The sequence below is a fragment of the Pantherophis guttatus genome, chromosome 5, assembly GCF_059756535.1.
Source record: "Pantherophis guttatus breed Tessera chromosome 5, ASM5975653v1, whole genome shotgun sequence".
Lineage (NCBI taxonomy): Eukaryota > Metazoa > Chordata > Lepidosauria > Squamata > Colubridae > Pantherophis > Pantherophis guttatus.
In genome coordinates, this window is record NC_142067.1 from 102,025,852 (window position 1) to 102,033,280 (window position 7,429).

The window sequence follows — 7,429 nt, forward strand, 5'->3', positions numbered from 1 at the left end:
AACCCATTAACCTGAATTTTCAGACATGATCAAAATATGACTATCTTTTATATATCTATATCTATATCTATATCTATATCTATATCTATATCTATATCTATATCTATATCTATCTATCTATCTATCTATCTATCTATCTATCTATCTATCTATCTATCTATCTATCTATCTATCTATTATGCTACTTAGGGGACTGTTTCAGTATTAATACCAAAGTGTCTTTGTGTAGTGTTTTTCATAGTGATTTAGGAACCACAGAGTGTTTCGACTTCCAATTTCGTAATTACTTTGTGGGAATGGGACACTCTCTAGAATGGTCTCTTCCCAGAGATTGATGGGCTGATGGACTATACTTAATTGAAACCCATAATTCTTTACCTCAAGACATGGCATTGGCCATTTACTTGGATAGTTTTAAAGGGTGATTGAAGAATTTCATGGAGAGCAGGTCTATCAGCCTTGAAGACTAAACATGATTGTGGCAACTTCCAATAATAGCCCAGAGACATCTGGTTGGTCTTCCCTGTGAGAAACAGAATGCTGGATAAATGCTTTGCTAGATCCATTTCAGTTATTCTGATATTCTTGCTACAAATTTGCTGAGGACTATTGAAAAGCCTGAGTGATATTCCTAATGCCAGTTTCTTTTCCTGCTTTGTGGAAACTTGAATTTCTACACTCTGCTCCTCCTCTAATTTGACAAATTGGTCACTAGATAAACCAGGCTGGGCTAAATAGGAAACTTGCTGATTCAGGCTTAGTAAACATCATAGAGCAGGTCATAAAGTAATATAATAAATGGTAGACTAGCATCCCAATTTTAATTCTATTTTCAGTTAAGCTTCGGTAAAGCAATGCTTCAGATTGTAAGGTAAACTAATGTAGTATGGAAGAGTACAGAAAAAAGTGGGAGGGTTATCTGAAATTCTGGCAAATGGCATTTATGGAATTCAATATTAAAACATTGCAATAGTTTGCTGAAATGTATGTTTTAATCATGTATGTATGGATACACATTGGATATAGACTGGGATTGTCTTTGAGGATGAGTGAGAATCTGAAATAGAGATATGATTCCCTCAGAAATCTGTACAGATATTTATTACACTGTAATGGAATTTCCAGAAGAAATGTCACTGCATTAATGGAGAATTCCTCAAGGAATCCTGAAATAACATGGGAAAAAGGCTAGAAATTGCAGTTAGCTTTGACTTTCGCTCCTGTTCATTCCACCACCAAACCTGAAATCCAGAATGCCTCAGTACATTGCAGATAATGACAAGAAGCCAATTTCACTTTAAATGGGAGTTGACCATACTGAATCAATCTTTAGCAAGCTTTTGATTTTGGACTTTGTTCCACTTCTGTTATTTTCAAACAGAAACTCTTTTGCCATCTCAGAATTTCTGGGACTACAGCTGTGTAATCGCCCGCTCTATTTACCTGGAAGTTGGTCCTGTTGAGTTCAGTGAAGCTAACTTCCCCGAGTAAAGGCCACAAGGCTCATTTCCAAAGGATCGTGCAGCACCTGTGGTTGGAAATAACCTGAGCTTTTTAAATCTCCATGAGAAAAAATGTATTTCCCTGAATCCACTTCAAGACGTGATCGGAGTTTAGAATTTTAACCACAAAATGGTTCACAAAACCTTTCTTGGGATGCTTAATATGCAAATATTAAACCTGCAAGCGTCTAATCTCCTTTTGAATCAAAGCACAATCAAAGGAGAGAATAAAGGCGATCAACATGGATGAGAGAACATTTAAGTGGAGGTAAGCTACAAACACACACACAAAATCTGACCCAAAGCTTTCCAAATGGTGCCAACACAGCTGTTTTTGCAGTCAGCCAAATGACTACCTTCTGCTGCCAGAGAGAACATTAGGGAAAGCAGTTCAAGCGCTGGGTCTTGCAATTACTCAGCTACAGTTCCAGATCTATTGTTTCCATTTTTTTAAGGCTATTCTTTCTGGAACAGATGTTTTGTTTCTGAATTATCAGCATGGTACTATCTCTGGAATATTAATGACTGCCAACAGAAAAAGCAAACGGCTTGCTCTTTCTCTCTGCCAGAGTCCCTTTACTGCATCCTCTGCCAACATCGTTGGCTGTTCTCAGTTTCATTCCACTGGATTATTCACTCTTCTTCATCTCCCCATGTAAAGCCTTTTCCTGATTCCACCCACCCACTCACCTCTCAAGAGAGGGGTTACTTGCATCCAGGCATGCCTGGACATGAGAAGCTATTCCTTCCATATCAGCATATATAATCTTTTAACCCTATCACCCTATCAGCTTCCTATATTACATTTGTACATGCATGTACCTAATACAGCTAACAGTGCACTAGAGGAGGAAGATCAGTTATACTGATTTAGGAAGTAGAAATGGCTTTAAAAGTTTCCATGCTCAACACAAAATTCTGAAGAACACATTTCTGAGAGCCATTGAGGTTGGGATCCTTTCTTTTGGGTCACTCAGCATGGACTGAAGTGCAAACATTCAGTGCTGTATACCCAGTAGAATGCTACCTCACTGTCTGGTTAGTGATCCTCTTGAGGTGTGAGAGGGGAAGAGGGAAAGAGTTCTGATGAAACTTTAAATTTTCTACCTTTCTTTTCAAAAAGGGTTCTCAACATTTTAGTAAGATGATACACAGAGTAATTGTCCCCACTATGAGGCTCCATGTTCTAATATGATAGGCCTTTCCCACTCCTGAATTCCTCCATTGCCAGAAATGCCAAGAAACAGATTAACAACTAAATAGATATAGTTCCTTTTGGCTTGGGAGAATAAACCCCAGAACTGAATCTATTCCAGCACTTTGTGTTTCTGTAAGCAAGCAATCTAATTATAAAGGAAGTTAATGCCAACATTAGTCTAGTTACCAAGAATCCAAGTATATCAAATGCCACCAAGTGTTCTCTTTCAAGTAGATTTCTTGTTTATTTAAATTTTCAATCCATTCCATTTTGAAAGTTTAGAGTAGTTAATGTAACAAATTTAAATAAAATATGGGAATCTTAGCTATGAAAACTGGACTTAAGTGAGTTTTTAAAGCTGTTACTTTCAATGCTATTAAACTAACATAGAGAAAAAACTAGTGTGTGTGGAGTAATTAAAAAAAAAGGGACATTCTCATTTTAAAAAAATAAACACTGATCTGCTCCCAATTTTCAGTTCACCAGAGAAAAGAGTTTATAGCCCATCTCAAAAGATCTCAATAAGCAATTACGTTTTTAGCATATTACAAATGTTACGAGATAAGGGGCTTGTAATATGTCTCACATGTAATCTTCATCTACATAACCAATCTGCCTTTTCCATCACCTCATCCCAATTTAAATCTACACCACTCTAACCATTCTACAGTATGGGATGGCTCCTATTCACAAATCTTATCCTTTTAATAAAATGAGTTAGCTAGAAAAGATGCTACCAAAATGATTTTTACCATGGTAGACTAACGTGGTCTCCTCCTGCATAATAAGTCTTAATTATCTTTGTGAAATAGTGTAGGAAGTTAGCACCCACCCCTTTCCGGGAAGAATGAAATATTTTAGGAAATATTAAAAAGGCAGAATATTATCTTTCCCTGGATGAGAAATGGAGAAACATGTTTTAAAGACAAAGCAGCTTCCTGCCCCCCCCACACACCTTTGTTAATGGGCCAGAGGCAGAAACTCAATCCTTTGTCAATGGAGCATCGTCTGCAACACAGTAGGACCCATCTAGGACAGAAACTCACCACATGGCACCTGGGAAGATTACATCAGACAGCAAGGCTAGCTAAGACCCCCACCCCCTGGGAGTCTGACAACCAATCAGGATACTCTTTTGTGGCCCCAGGAAGTTCAAAGCCAGAGAGAGCATAAAACCTGGGGACTCGCTGTATCTCACCCCTTTTCTGTTCAGGAACTCAAACCATATGATCCTGTCCACCATTAAACCATCTTTCCAAGCAGTCTCCATGTTTCCAGTGTCTTTTTCCCCACTTGGAGCTGAACCCAGAAGGATATTTCTTCCTACAATAGGGGGAAAAAAAATCATATTATAGACTTTTAAATAGCACTTCCACAATGCAGGACTGCAAGAAGCAGCTAAAAACACTCTGGAAGGGAACTTTCACCCATTTCTGAATTACAACTCACAAGATTCTTCGTGAAAAGCATTATAGTTAACATTTACTGTAGGTCTCTCATCCAAACACTAGCCAGGTCAATCTAACTTAGCTTTCCAAAATCAGCCTTCATCCTAAAAGAAAACCTTTTAAAGCAAACAAAAAGCCGAAGAGTTGCAGCTTTCCAAATTGCTTTCCAGAGAATTTCTGGTTAACTTTGCTCTGCACCCTTGCCAAGAAAAATGAAACTAGCTGCAACCGTCCAACAGCTACTGGATGAGAAAGCTTTGTATATAGTTTATTTTCGAAGAGGTAGCTAGCAAATGCCAGACTACAGTGCAGCAAGAAAATGCAGTGACCAAGAGAGAGGAGAGCAGATAAACTCTTCTACAAAGCCAAATGCTTCTTTCTTCTGAAACTGAAAATAAAGTGCTGCTTGTTGGCAGAAATGTTTTTAATAAGTTTAAGATCAGCTCAACCTCATACCCGGTGAGACAAACTAATTGTGGCTTGTGCTTCCAAGAAAAGGGAGTTTTTTTAACAGCATTAGCAAATCTCACACAGCTGTATATAGCTGGAGAACAGATGCTGCAATAAGAGTTCAGAATTTCTGGTATATGGAGCCCTTGACCCTAGAAAAATCTCTTGTTGGAATATACAGATATGCCTTCTTCAGCACATCTGTGTCAGCATGCCTGACTACTATCTGTTTTAAACCACCATCAGAAAAACTTCATTTTGGGTGGGCAGCATAAAAAATTAAAAATAAATTAGTATGATATACACCTCTCCTTTTGGAAGGAGAATGATCATAAAGCAATGGCCACTTTGTCAACTAGTTTTTGATTATATGCATCATAAGCAAAATCTTCCATACCCTGAATATAGATAGGATCAATATAGTCATTATTAAGAATTATGCAATACTTACAGTTTATGTCCAGGCATATTTATTTAAAAATGCGTTCCATACCTCTGTTGTATTAACAAAGTTGGAAAAAGAAGTGTTGCACTTATTTCCAGAAACAGAAAGAAGGTATATAAATCTCCTGGATGATGAGAGTATTGTAAGGTGACGACGAAGTTCAAATGTGCATTGAACCCTGAAAAACCCTAATTGTTAGTAATGTTTAGAAATAAAGCATCCTTGCATCACCATCAAAATGTGGGGTGTGACATCCTACACACAAATCAACAGAAGAAGTGAGTGAGGCAGAATGATATTTTGGATCCATTTAAATCCTTAGACTTGAATTGAGAAAGAGGGATTCCCATTCTTATATAGAACATTTAAAAGAACATTTAAACTGACCTTTATTTAAAAGGCAATTTTACTTGAGTCAAACACTCCTTTCTAATGATTACGTGTCTATGTGGTTTCATGGTAACACTAATGAAATGGTGTGTCATTGCCTTCTTTCAGGAAGATGTTTTTTTAAACTTTTCAAATCCATTTCTGATTTTCCTTAGTAATCTTCCCTCCAAGTATTCATTAGTCCGAAGGAGCTTAGTATTCCAAAATCAACTATCATCATCTAGCTACTCACCATGTATCATTCATTTACTACTCTTTATAATCTAACAGATCTCTACTGAAATCTTTCAGGGGGAAATTGTCACATGATTTCAACTTGTGAGTTACTTTCAATTAAGTTAGTCATGACTCACACTGACAGTTACATAATAGATAGATGCAACATACATCCAGCAACATGTACTAGTCTGAAAAAGAATGAATTCTGCATTGAGTGACTAGCTAATACTGCCAAAGTCATTGATAAATCTGCTGGCATGCTCATGCTGCTATCTCTTCTTTACAATACAAAATTTTCAATGAGCACCTTAAAGGCACTGACCTAGAAACTGGGAGTTAATCCAGTTGGAGGAGGCAAGTCATTCTCTCTCAGCTCAAGAAAAATGGAAGAGCAAACTGCTTCTGAAAAACATTGCCAAGAAAACTGCATAGACTTATCCATGTAGTATAGTAGTGGGTTCCATTTACCTTCGCTATTGGTTTGGAATCAGGAGCGTGCCTTCTGCTCATGCACAGAGCATCCGTGATGATGTCAGGGTGGGTGGGCGGAGCTTCCCACCGCCACCACTTCCAGTTTGCCTGAACTGGGGTAAACCGGTAGAAACCCACCATTGATGTGGTCACTAGGAATCAAGACTAACTCAAAGTCATATACACACAAACACACTATCTGGTGTGTTTCCAGCCTTTTTTTTTAATACCTTGGTAAATTCTCCCAGTTTATGGTTTACAATCCCTATTGTATTTAGTTTTGTTGGTGACATTAAAACAGATTACTTTCTTTTCTATTCTTTCCCTCCTTTGCACCTTCCTCTGTCCTTATCCCAATCTTGGGATATTTCAATGAAAATATTTAAATAAACATATTGAAAATCTGTGCGCCAGCATTGTTTTTTAATTGACAGATTTCTGCCTCTGAGCAAAATGATAGGGAAAGATGATTAACTTGGGGTTTTAATCCCACTTGAGTGAAAAGATTCCACATAAACTCAGCACCTTGGATGACCTTCAGGCTGTCAAATCTACAACATTCTCTCAAGTTGTGTTCTAACATTTTTATTTTAAGTGAAAGTCTAAGCTTTCAATGAGATTTGTTGTGGCCCGCCAGCGGCCTTCACAGATCATGGCTGATCCTGACGAGGAGGAGGCTGGTGTGGGGTCACGCCAGCAGCCTGCGCAGCCGGCGCTTGCGTCGGACAGCGAGGAGGCTGGAGAGGATGTGGTGCCAGAGGCAGAGACTCAGCCAGGGCCTTCAGAACCTCCAGAGGCTCCTTCAAGTGAAGGGAGCAAAGTGGAGGAGCCTCTCCTCAATGCTCGAGCACGCAGGGCTGCCAAAAGGCAGGAGTGGCGACTCAGGAGGAGAAAGTCTCCTTGAGAGTAAGGTTTGAGGATAATTGGCCACTCCCTTAGCCTATTTAAGTCGCACGCAGTTAGTAATATCTTGCTGGAAACAACGTGTAATCATTAAAGAGCATTTTTGAAGAGTGAGTGTCTTATTGTATCTTGTTGTCTGGGCTGGTTGCCAACCTTTGCTGGACTTCGTTTATTCTTGGTACATTATAACTTTGATAAAGACCATTGGTGTGTGTCACAATCCTTGGGAATCCGGAGCTTGGCAGAACAAGATTCTTTGAAAAATCCCTTTGTTCATCTCACTATCATCACTATTTTGATCTCCAAACTTCTGTTAAGCAATCACATTAATACCCTCCTAGAAATGGCAAACAGCTACCACGTTTTAAGCTTCATAGCCACATAGAAGGAGTAAAATAATGGA

At 38.6% G+C, this 7,429-nt stretch overlaps 1 long non-coding RNA gene across 1 annotated transcript; it reads right to left on the bottom strand.

Annotated features, from left to right (window-relative positions):
* Positions 1–378: 378 nt before the first annotated feature.
* LOC117666082 (uncharacterized) lies at positions 379–5,760 on the bottom strand. The gene is made up of 3 exons (XR_004591603.3): positions 3,899–5,760; positions 1,444–1,528; positions 379–523 (listed from the first exon to the last, which is right to left on the bottom strand). It is a non-coding gene; the product is annotated as an uncharacterized LOC117666082 (long non-coding RNA).
* Between the last annotated feature and the right edge of the window lie 1,669 nt (positions 5,761–7,429).